The sequence below is a fragment of the Microcebus murinus genome, chromosome 15, assembly GCF_040939455.1.
Source record: "Microcebus murinus isolate Inina chromosome 15, M.murinus_Inina_mat1.0, whole genome shotgun sequence".
In the NCBI taxonomy this organism is placed as follows: Eukaryota; Metazoa; Chordata; class Mammalia; order Primates; family Cheirogaleidae; genus Microcebus; species Microcebus murinus.
The window spans coordinates 43,148,913-43,161,957 of NC_134118.1; positions in this window are offsets into that span (position 1 = coordinate 43,148,913).

Sequence of the window (13,045 nt, forward strand, 5' to 3'; positions counted from 1 at the left end):
AACTCTTCTGACATTTGAAAAAAATCCTTTGTATATGTTAAATGTTTTAACTACTTCTACTCTTAATATTTGAACTCATTTTGAAAGAATTGCTTCTTTTTTTCAGTTTAGAGGCCTCTTTGAAGATACAAGAAAAGGAATTATAAGTGTTTTTTAAAACATATGTCTTTTGGATAAATTATGTGTTTATCCTAGAAAGTTATTCGATATAGCTGTACATCTGCTGGTTTCTTTTAGTTATCCAGTTACATGACTTTTAATTGTTTTTCTTTACCAGATATCTTCAGGATGTATGTGCAAGAAGCTGTGCTATAATTTATGACAGATAATTCTTCTTTAGGCTTTTCTATGTATGTACAATATAAGACATTTATGCATAAGTTCAGCAAGTCTGATCATTATGGTCTGCATCTTTATGATATTGTAAAATTATTTTATCTACAATGTATGTATTTTTAATTGAATTTTAAATATAATAGCTTAAACTCAGGATGTTGGGGGAAACTGCTGCTCAAATTCTTGCTGATTTTTAATTGTAACAGGGACAATAATCATTAAGCAGGGCATGAAGCTGGCCATGGAATAAACCACACTTATTTTGGCAATAGCACTTTTAAGTAAGATAAATTCTAAAAGATCTCTCCTCTTAAGGACTTTGATTTCAAACCCATCACATTTCACAGGCAAGTCAGCTGCAAAAATTTCAAAGATTCTCCCTCCAGTGCCGTTCATATTTCACTTGGAGTATCACATGATACCAGAAGGAGAATGACATTTGCCTGGGGCCTGTCTGCTGGTCTACATATGCATGTGTGCAATAGTGCATATTTTTTGAATTTGTCCAGAGTATAGTGAGATCTGGGAGTGTATGTATAGCATAGTCATGTCCTGACGTCATCAAAACCTCTGCTGGATGGCATGCCATTCCACGAATTTGTCAGAACCACTTTGTGAAACACACAGCATACGGCAGCTCTCCCTAAAAATAACAATGTCTCATAAAAGTTATAGGCACATCAATCCACAGGAAGGGATGACGACTATCAGGATTCAGCTAGCTGGCTACTACCATGCTACTTGAATTTTTTTTTACAGAGTTTGGGCTTATATTTATTTTCAAGAATTATTTAAAATCCATCCTGTGTTCAGGAGAAGTTGCATTATTAGCAACTGTTTCTGAACTGAAATGGCCAGATCAAAAGAGAAAAATCTCATCCTTGTGCCATGTTGGAAGGACATGCCATTATTTCCTCTTTATATCATGCACATGCTATTGTGAAAATTGATTTGTCTCTTTTCATTAAATGTCACCAAATGACAATATATATTTAAAGAAACTTTTTACTGAGGTATTAATATAATATGTATGTAGCGATCTCTAGGGTACAGATTCATGAATCACAAAATGTGAACACATCTATGAAATTACCACTCTGATCAAGAAACAAAATATCAGAAACTCTTCTTGTGCCATTTCTCAATTATTAATTCTCTATCCTTCCTAAGGGTAATCACCATCCTGATTTCTAACATCATAAATTAGTTTTACTTATTTTAGAACCTTACATACAAGGTTTCACACAGCAATTATTTTTGGTGTTAGACTATAACAGCATTATGTTTCCCAGATTCACTCATGCTACTTTTCATAGTAGTAGTTTACTAATTTCCATTATTATATAGCATTCCAGTATATGAACTTATAATAATTTATTTATTGGTTCTCTTGATTTAGGTTATTTTGAGCTTTAGCTATTCTAAATCATGCTACTATGAATATTCTTGTACATGTCTTTTTGCAACTCTTCTGTTGAGTGTATAACTAAACTTGAACTCCTGAGTTATAGGGTAGGGGTATGTTCTATGTTGGAAATATTGCTAATAGTTTTCTAAAGTGATTATACATAATTACACACTCAGTGTATACAAATTTAAGTTGCTATTCCTTTTTACCAACTTTTGGTTTTATTCTGAGGCTTTAATTTGCTACTAATGACTATTGAGGTTAAGTATCTTTTCAGAGTTATTAGCCATTTATGTATTTTTGTGTGAATTTCCTGTTTAAACTATTTGTAATTTTTCTATTGAGTTATCTGTGTCTTTCAGAGTTATTTGGAGTATTTTTAATATATTCTAGACATGAGCCATTTGTGTGTTCTAAGTATTTTGTACTATGTGGGTTATTTTTTCACATTTTACTGGTGTCTTTTTTAAAAAAACAATGCCATTAATCATCAGGGAAATGCAAAACAAAACCACAATTATTACCTCATACCTGTTAGGATGGCTATTATCAAAACAATAAAAGACAAGAAGTGTTGATGTGTTGATGAGAATGTAGGGACCATTTTACACTGTTGGTGGGAATGATAAATGGTGAAGTTGCTGTGGAAAACAGTATTGAGGGTCCTCAAAAAATGAAAAGTCTAACTATTATATGATTCAGCAATCCTACTTTTGGGTATTTATCCACAAGGATTAGAGTCAGGATCTTGAGGAGATACTGGCACTCCTATCTTCACTGTAATGCTATTCACAATAGCCAGTATGTGGAAACAACATAAATGCCCATCCACAAATCAATTAATAAAGATGATGTGGCATATATATACGATGGAATGTTATTCGGCCTTAAAAAGAGGAAAATTCTGTAATATATGACAACATGGATGAACCTTCAGTACATTATCTCAATGATATATTTCAATGAAGAAGAATTCTTAATGTGAATGCGGTCTAATGTATCAATATTTTCCTTTATGATTAGGATGCATGAAAAATGTTACTGAAGGTAGATTTTGTGATTGGACTGATGAGGATTTGGACGCCATGCTAACGAGTTAACATGGTATTGCTGTAAGCAATGGCAAGCTTTTGACGGTTTTCCCTTCATTTGAGTAATATTTTAAAGATCGTGGTGGTGATATGTACAATGAATTAAAAGACTGAAGAGGAAACTGTAGTCTTGGATACCAGTTAACATGTCTTCTAGAAGTAGGAGGAGTGCATGTAGAATATATTTCAAAGGAGTGACTGTAACTACTTGATTAATGATACCAGTTGCACAGGCCAGAACATGCAGTCATCCTTGCTACTCCATTCCTCTCACCTGTTACATTCATCATGTGAGGATATGTTAGTCATCATATCCTGTCAATTCTACATGCTAGATAGCTCTTCAATCCACCCACTTCCCCATACTCCCACTTTAGTCTAGACTTAAACTGTTTTTGGCCAGAATTACCGTAACAGCCTTCTGTAGACTAGTAGAAGACTAAAGGGATTGGGAAACTCACAAATTCTAATTGTGTTTCCCCTGAATAAGTCTGGTTATTTTTTTCTTGCCCCCAAATATTCTGTTTTTGGGCAAAGGTATGGTGGTTAGGATTGTGGAGAGTTTGGAAATTAGAAAAATATTTTAATATAAACAGAACGTCGGCAACAGAAAAGTCAGACCAGCTCCCTGCAAAAAGCAGAAACTGGAAGTATGCCACAGACGAAGAATGAAGGGCTTGCTTCCCCTTCAAGCATTGATGGTAAGGAAATAGAATTTCCTCATATATCTCTAGGAAGTGTATTAGGTGTGTATAAATTTGAAATACACTTCAAGGTCATTCCTTCTTTCCCCACCCCAAACTCAAAGCCACATACTCTCAACTCATGCCAATACCCTGGTCCTGGGGGGTGGGGTGGGGTCTCTTTTCTCCCCCTGCCACTAGGGGGTAGTGGAGAGCAGAGAGGAACAACACAGGCAGTGTAGACATGGCAGCGGGAAGGCTATTGCTCTACAAGCCCCAACTCCTAGACCCTGATGCCAGCTCAGCTCTGAGCTCATTCTAGTATAAAGTTCAAGCCACTTCACTTCTCTGACTTCATTTTTATCACTTGTCAAGTGAGAACTAGATGGTGTCCATGGCCCCTTTCATTTCAGAAGTTTGGTGACTCCACGTCTGGCTCTTCACTCCTCAATTAAGTCTCACCACTGTCAGGGTTTGGCGCCAGTTCTTTCACCTAAACAACTTCCCTGCACACAGTTGAGCCCTGACATCACCAGAGGCTCCTTCCTAAGTGTATCATTCCGGCATGGATTCCAGCCGGAAGCAGAGACACCATTAATGAAGGAAGATATACTCCGAAGTGAAGATCACTGGGAGAGATATTTAAAAATTCCCTGAGAATTCTCAGAGGCAGAGAAGACACACTGCTAGGTTTGACCCCTCTATTTTTTCTGTTAACTGGATGATTTAGGGAACACATACGACCTCTTTGAGTCTTAGTTTTCCCATCTGTAAAATGGAATAATCACCCTCCTCATCCTCACAAATACATTGTGAGGCATAATTAATGTTTAAAAAGCTTTGAGGTTTTGATGAGAGACACTATGGAAGTGTAACATATTATTATAACTAATTACAGAGCACCTGTGTGTAAAATACACTCAAAATGACAATATCTTTACCTGAAGACAGAGAAGGAAGAATATGGAGATGGATAGAGTGAATAAGGAAGGAGGAATAAAGTGAAAAAAAACAACAAAGAGGTAGAACAGAATGGAGTGAGGCAAAAGGTAAACAATTCTTAAAAGTCAAATGGAGAAAGTTGTTCAGAATTTATTAGGAGTTTGTAATAGCTATAATAGCTATTATAAACAACAGAAATAATGACAAAAATGAGCTATTAGCACCTATACCATAGCTATTAGCATGTGTGGTGGGCAGAATTCTAAGATGGCCCCATTATGTCTGCCTCCTAGGGGTGTTCCTGTGATTATGTTATTTTATATGGCAAAGGATTTTGGAGACTTAATTAAGGTTATTAATCAGTTGATGTTAAAATATGGAGATTATCTGAGTATACCTAACCCAATTATATGAGTTCTTTAAAAGCAAAGGCCTTCCTTGGCTGATGGTAAAAGAGGGTATCTTAAAGATGCTCTCTTGCTGGGCTGGAAGAAAGCAAACATCATATTCTGATGTGCCTATGGGGGCCACATGGAAAGTATCTGAGAATGGCCTGTAAGAGCTGGCCAGTAAGTAGCAAAGAAAATAAGACTTCAGTCTTATAACTGCAAGGAACTGAATTTTGCCAACAACAAATATGAGTTTGGAAGTGCATTTTCCCCATAACTGCCAAACTCAGCTAGCCAATTATTTGATTTTAGCCTTATGATGTCCTGAGAAGGGAACCCAGTTATGCCATGTGGGACTGTGACTTACAGAACTATGAACCAATCGATGGGTGTTGTTTTAAACTGCTAAGCTTGTGGTAATTTGTTACTCAGCCATGGAAAGCCAATATGCATGCGCAGTAATACAAAATAAAAATAAGTATATAATAACATTGCTCAATTAGCACATAATACTCTTATTGATTGGTAGGATGTACCGCGGTGCCTTGAATGGTGATTTGCTCGATAACACTTGTTCAAATAGGTCATTTGTTATTTGTTAGGCTTTTGTATGTTGATTTTTATATTTTGGATAAAATTCAGTGATTTTTGTAAAAAAGGATATTGGTGCTGATATACAGATGGGTAGGTTCCCTTCCAAATTTTCTTGTATGAGTATTTTTTTAAAATCAACTCTTTAGAGTGGACATCCAAGCATGCTATAACCAGTGGTTCTCTGATAGAAGAGAACCCAAGAGGTTAAGCGTGTAGGAGGGGGAGATGGATGAAATCTAGGTGCTCTGTTTAATGGAACCTATTAGCAATGCCAATGGACATCAGTCAGCAGACCTGTGGAGGTGGCACTAATGTTTTCCAGATGTACTGATGACTTCATTTGTGATGAAGGTGAATGGCTGTCCTTTTGCTAATATTATTTACAAGGGCAGGAGGATAGAAAGTATACTTCTGAAACCAAAACAATCAATAAACTTTATACTTTCTTCAACGTGAGCCATCTCTTTCTTATTTCATTTTAAGACTCCAAATACTGATCACCTAAAAGACACTCACATTCAGGAACACAAAATATTTAAATACTCTGACTTTATTGCCATGAATCATTAATTCTTTAATATAAGCCTTTGTTAACTTTTTAAACTTTTAATGTTATTACTTCTAATCAAAAGTTGCATGATGGTCTTTATTGACATGATAAGTAAATCCCCTGCTACTATCAGTATCTTGGGTTCTTATGAAAGGTCATGGAATATCTCCAAGGCTTAAAATAATATATAGGTGGTAGATTCTCATCTTCTACAGTTTGTTTAAAGATGTCTGTGCCTGAAAACAGAGATTTGACTCAAATTACCTCTCAACGTCTCTTTAAGGCCTCTGATTTTATGATTTACGTATTTGTCACACCACAGGGTTACCAGGAGAGACTCGAAGGAATTAGAGTATTAGGAAACCTCAAAATGGACCATGAAGGAGGGAGTGATGAGAAGGCCTGAGGTGGCTTTAAGGAGATGGGTTTACTTACGTAGACTATTTCCCCTATGTAAGTAAGGTTTGGCACATATAATTATCCTTTGAAGGTGCTAAGCAGTGTCTTCCCAGTGTCAGGCAGGCTGGGCAGTTCTCAGTGCTGTTGTCCAAAGGAAGGGCCCATCAGGCTGGGAAAGAGAGGGAGGGTGTGGGCCTGGGTTGGGGGAGCGGGCGCACTTATAACTGGGCATGACTGTTAGTTATCACGGCATCTCAGCAGCTGCTTTGGCTGCTTAGCAAACACTTCTCTCTGCCTCACTGGCAGGATCCCAGAGCGAGGGCTTTCTTTCCCCAGTGTCTGCTGGTGGAGAGGTGCTGCTGGTGATCCGTGGTAAGCAACTAATGGCCCCCAAGTTTAGTGAACAAAGCAAATGCTGGACTTGGACACTGCTGAGTGTCAATTTTACTAGCTTCCTTGGTTGTCTTTGAGAAGGTCTTGATCTTTGTTGTTATATATTAGTCTCCATTGTTTTAAAATTTTAATAATTAGCCACCTCATTTTAACAATTGATTTTGTTAAATCAATTATTTTCATTCCTAACAAATGTTTTTTGAGCATCTTCTCTGTGCCAGGCACCTTTGTCCTCACTGGGGACACAAGACAGCAGTGGTCTAGGAAAACACGATCCCCACAGCTACTAAATTGCTGATCAGAAAAGCAAGGGGCAGGAAATCAAATAATTAATCATTGCCCGAGCAGCTCCTGCAGCCTGGAGTGCCCTTTCTCTAGACTTTTACCCATCAGGCCTCTTTGCACTTTTCATGTCTCTGCTCCAGTGCTGTTCCCCAGAGAGACCTCTCTGGATCCCTCCATTTCGGGACCCTTCTCTCCTCACAAACCTTTCTCTATTCTGTCATTCTCACCTTTGATTCCCAAATCCAAATTTCTCTGAAAACTAAACTCCCCCCAGCCCACCCATAATCCATAATTTTGGTGCAAACTAATTAGTACCAGTGGTATGAGGCTATGATCTTTATTTACTTAATTTATTACGAACACCTATACATTTTACTGTGGACAGTTTCAAGGGTTTGATTATGGGATGCTGCCTCCATTCCTGTTGGTTCAACAAACAGTGTAAACATTGGATTTGTTTTCTAAAATTCAAAAGTTCCGAATTTAGAAGCACTTGTTAACTAAAGAAATGACATGGTTCATAAATTTGGAAAGGCAAGCTTTATTTCTCATAAAGGGTTGCAGCCTGCTTGGTGGCCACACTGACAGACTGGGAAGCAATAGCCCAAGGCAGAAGCCTAGAGCATGTACTTCCCCGGAGGGGACAAACAACAGGAATTTATGCTGAGCAGGATGGCCAAATATACATATTTAACAAGCTATGGGAGGAGTCATGAATATTTATGAAAGAAAAAACATGCGCGTGCGCAGTTGACCTTCACGCACCTTCAAGTTGGTACCAAAAAATGGCGGCATGAACATAATCCAAGGATGGCGTTATCGGGCCTCTGACGGCAAAAGGTGAAGCAAGGGACACAAAAATCCTCTCAACATATCCTTCTTAGACTGGCTAGAACCACTCCATTTGTAGTCAGCGGCCTCTTAGTGGGAAGGAACTTCAGTCAGTTTGTTCGGAAACTGCAAAAGGGAGCGGCAGCTTTAGGTGGTTGAAATCAGGGGTGAAGCAAGTCTTTCCAAAGGCTGGTTCTGTTCAGGTTCTGTTCAGCCTTTAGGGAAGACAGCCTAATAATGGTGCTTAAGGGGGAGTGTGTCTGACCTCCCATCCCACCATGGAACTCAGTTTTAAGGTTTCTCTGGAGTCCCTGTGGCTAAAAAGGGGGTCCGTTCGTTCGGTCTGGTCTGGGTGGGGCGGGGGGTTAGCATTTTATTTTTATTTCTCACACTTCTAGTCCTAGTGGTTTTTGATAAAGGATTGTGATCCTGTTCTATCTAAATTTCACTCGCTTTCTATTTGGCTAACTTATTTATTTTCTTGCTTCCGAACCAAAAATGATAGCAGAGACCGTGTCCCTCTTGTTCATTCTATCTAGAATCCAGAACAGTAACTGGGTGCTTAGAAAATATTTATTAATGAATAAACAGATGCTTTCATATGTAAAGTGCCTGGTGTTCTAGTGTAGATTTGGCTAGGGGGAAGGGAGAAACAATGTCAGGGAAATCTTGGAGAGCTGATGTCAAATGTGACTTGAATAATTACCTAAGCTAAGCTAAAGATGGGGTGGGGGAAGAGAAACAGTGTGTGCAAAGGAGATTTGTATGGTGAAGGAAGGAAAGGAAATCCAGTGTGGCTGAAGCAGAAAATTTAAGAAGGGTATGGCAAGGGATGCAACTGGAGAGCAAGTGTAGGGTTTTTAAATCATGCTAAAGGATTTGGATTTTATCCCTTGGGCAAAGGGGAGTGATGATATTGTAAAGGTATCAACTCATTTAATTCTTCCAGCAACCTGCAAAGCTGGTACTGTTATTACTGGTACTGTTAACCTGGTACTGTTATTCCATTTTGCAGTTAAGAAGTTTCAAAGTCATGCAAGTTTAAGTGACTTGCCCAGTGTAGCACATTTAATTTGTGGCAGAGCTGTGACAGTAATCACAGTCTGGCGGTGGTCTGTGGTGGTCTGGCTCTGCCCTCCTTGCTTCCTTTTAGGAGAATGGTGAAAACACCTTATAGGAAGCAGAAAACCTTTGATGATGGAAAGTCACCCCCAGCGGCATGAAATAACCTCCTAAGTGTCTTGGCTGGCTGAAACACTGAGCTGATGATTCCAGCATCATGGGGATGTGTGCTAATTAGATTTGATCAGTTCCACCAACAGAGCCTGTGCTTCTACCTCCATCAGCAGTCTTTCTAATGATCGCAAATGCCTTAGTTGCACAAGGGATGGCTGGGTGAGACCGAGCAGATGCACACAGATCAAGCACCACCGCATTAGAAAAACAGCCCCGAGGGCCAGACTGTTTTGTGTAAGCAGCATTGTTCATGTGCATAGAGGACTGCCCATTATTAGCTATGGTGCTTAGGTATTATGAAAGGTATGGGACACTTGTTGGTCACTCCTGGAGGTGGTAGGTAACTGGGAAGTGGATAAGACATGAGCACTGTTAGAGGAATTTAAAAATCATATCCATACCTTTATATTCCTTCATCATTTTTTTTATCAGAATCCATTAGCCTTTACACTCTGCCTAATAAGCTGAAGAATCACATGCTGTTCTAACCGTACCTCATGTGAGCTTGGAAATGTGTTATTCCAAAATGCGAAATGGCTAAATCATATATATTCATCATAGTTTATTATGCCTCCTATTGCTACCAACTTAACTTTCTCAAATCATCTTCAGTGAACAGTAGCATATTTCATGGACTACCAGCTCCAACAAAGGCCTAGCCTGGAACCTTCATAAGTGATTGCTCAGTAATATCACTCCTGCCCAAAACAGAAGAACAAAACAAAACCACACACACAAATTGATAATGACTCATCTCTGTTATGTGTTTTAAGGCATTTGAACACATAGCTTGAGGAGTTTTTCTTTGTTTCTCTTTGCTAACTTTGAGAACGCTTCTTTCAGGGAAAAAAGAAAGGGCATATATTGACTTCTGCTAGAAGTCCTTATAAAGATTTAGAAAGAAAATATCTGTAATTTGACGTCAGCACTGTGTGTAATAGTAGTGGCATTAGTACTAGAGTCAGAAGACCTAGGCTTGATTGCCAACTCTGTCACTCCTTGGCTATGAGCTTTTGGAAAATCATCTATTCCCTCTCAGCCTCAGTTTTCCTACTTGCAAAATGAGATAATATATCTACTTTATAGGGATGTTGTGAGAATTAAATTTACATTATCTAATGAAATGAGCATTGAAAGAATTATGAAAATGTCTTCTGTTATTAATAATTCATACTGATGGAATAGGAAAACTCTAAAAGTCTTTAAGACTTTTTAGTTTAAATATAAGAGTAAATTCAGATTTGTTTGGATGATTTCAGTGTGGAAATTGACTAAGTGGGCTCTCTGGGGTGATTTCTAATCTCATTTGTTCAGTTTTATGAAAGTTGTGTCATAAGAAGTACAGTTGAATTATAAGGAATTTGAGCAAATTCTAAAGTGTCTCAGGAAAAAACCCTTAGAGCAATACTATGATGAACACTTACCATTTCAGGTATTATAACATCTTTGAAATATTTTAGTGATGTTTTTTAGAAAATTTGGCAACTGTCATGCTGTTGGTCTGATGTGATGGGAGAAGCTGCAACACTGATACGTGGCAGGCCACAGGAGTCAACGTGAGACATGTGTGTTTAGCATGGAGACCTTACACAGTTAAGGAGGGTCAGAAGCATGTTCAGTTATCCTGGAGCTTTGTTTTACTTTGTTAAAAAACATCAGTAGTCCAGATTTTTAAATGGCGAGAGAGAAGCTAGTAAGAAAAGAGAACGATGACAGCCATGGTACCTTGAACTTTATATATTCTTATGAAAGTTCGAACAACTCAGATAATGTAAATTTGTCACTAAGGGAGGCTCTTTCCCAGGGCAGCTAGTAGCACAGATTTTGGATCCAGTATAATCTATACTGATATTTCTGCTTCGGTCTTTTCTTGTCTGAGACCTTCGGCAGATTACTTAGTCTGAGTTTACCTATACATCTATAAAATAGGGATAGTAATAATACCTTCAATTTAATTATTGCATTGATTAATAAAGCAGTATAGACAAAGCCCAGTGCCTGGAATAAGCACTTGGTAAATGGCTATTATAGTTATAAATTATTTCAAAACTTTAAAAGCCCATCTTTCAATCTATTTCTACAACATTCTTTCCTCTAAGAAGAGAACTAACCAGCCAATAGCAAAATCTAAAGCTATTATTTTAACTCTTTATCCATTCCTTTCTTCATGAAAAAGTAGATAAAAGAAAAGAACTTAGATGTGCAATCTCTGCATAACTGCCTGGTGAAAGCTCAGGCATGGGCAGGGGATGGGGCTTATGTGCTTGAGGTTTTGCAAGTGCTTGAACTCAAAATGAAATTAAAAAAAATAAAAAGTAGCCTGACATTGCGTGACATCCAATAGCACTTGTGGTGTAGTGCTTTTTTGGAAAGAGTTGCTAAGTGGAGAAAAGAAATATTAAAGCAATAGAGTTTTACCAAACCTATGAGAGTGTAGAGGAAATCCTTTGTTTGTTGAAGAAGTGACACTCGTACGTTTGCAGAAATGGGCCAGGAGCCAGAGGAAAAGAAGAATAAAAAGAAAAAAACCCAAATCAATAGGTAAGATATGCTGTGATAATACATAGAACCTGATGTGAACCTCACACAGGAACCTGCTTGCCACCTGCAGCAAGAAGCAATAGCAACAACTGAAACCTTTTTGTCACAATTGACCTATTTACTACACAGAGAGCTCAGCCAGAGACAACTGCAATGTTGACTGAGTGGGGAGACTTCTCAGTGGGGCCTGCAAGGGAAAACATCCAAAAGGATTTGGGAGGGGGGCAGAGAGGTGTTGGCCTTAGCAGGACAGTAAAACACTTATGTTCAGAGGTGGCTCAGCTATAGTTCTAGGCTCTATTCCCTGGGGAGACCTGGTGCCTCCAGAAATCTGGCCTGGAGGAGAGACCACAGGCTTAGCTGCTGTGGGAACGGTGCCCTCTGCTCCTTTGCTTGGCTCTGGACACGGAGCATGGTTTTTGGATGGGCAGGAGAAGAACACAGTTTTGTGCCTCCTGGCTCTGCTCTACAATGCCCAGTGGTCCAAGAGAGACACATGCTCCCTCTAGAGATGAATAGTGTAAAACTGTGAAGGCAAATACCACTTGCTTTACCCCTCTTGATTTCAAATACTCAATTGAAAAACAATCTTATAAAGAGAGCTTTATTGTATAATAACACCAAGTATGGTTTGGGAGTCTCTGGGGATCAAGGATAGATGGACATTATTTTGACAGACCTGTACCCAATGCTGTTATTAAGCACTGAGAGGGTAAACAGCTTTGCTCTTGGCACAGTTAATTAGATGGATCAAAGCAGCAATGACAATGAAGAGGTAGCTGAAGGAGATACAGCATTTGGATCTTTGGAACTCTAGGCAGCCAAAAGTCATGTCTGAAATGGGCTAACGGACAAAGTGACATTGGGAATCTTGGTTTTGGAATAACGGGGGCTACCAGTGGAGCCAGCATTGAGGAAGCTGCTGGCTGCAAGCCAGGGTGTCTGGGAGGTCTGGTGAGAGGGATGGGAAGGGAGCTGGTGAGAAGTTGAGATCAGACGATTGGCCTCTTTTTCCCTCCATCACCCTCCACAATTTAGACAGTAACCTGCCAGACAGGCGATGTGTGTGGGTCTATGGAGGCAGAGAGGAGTAGACGGGAGAAGGGAAATGAGGGTCAGGTGGAGGAAGGATCCTAAGAGTGATGGAGGGCACTTTGCAATCTTCCCAAAGGCAGAGATGGAGTAATATCCAAGGACCTGGGATGTTATTCTTCCTCTCTTCACACCACTTAAAGCTTTGATACTGTTGTTCTGTGTTGCAACCTCAAGTCTTATGACAGCTTTGAGAGTGAATGATTGACGACATTGGATTGTACCCAACTACTGCCCACAGCAGAGAGCAGTGAGCTGTGCATTGCCTGTCTTGG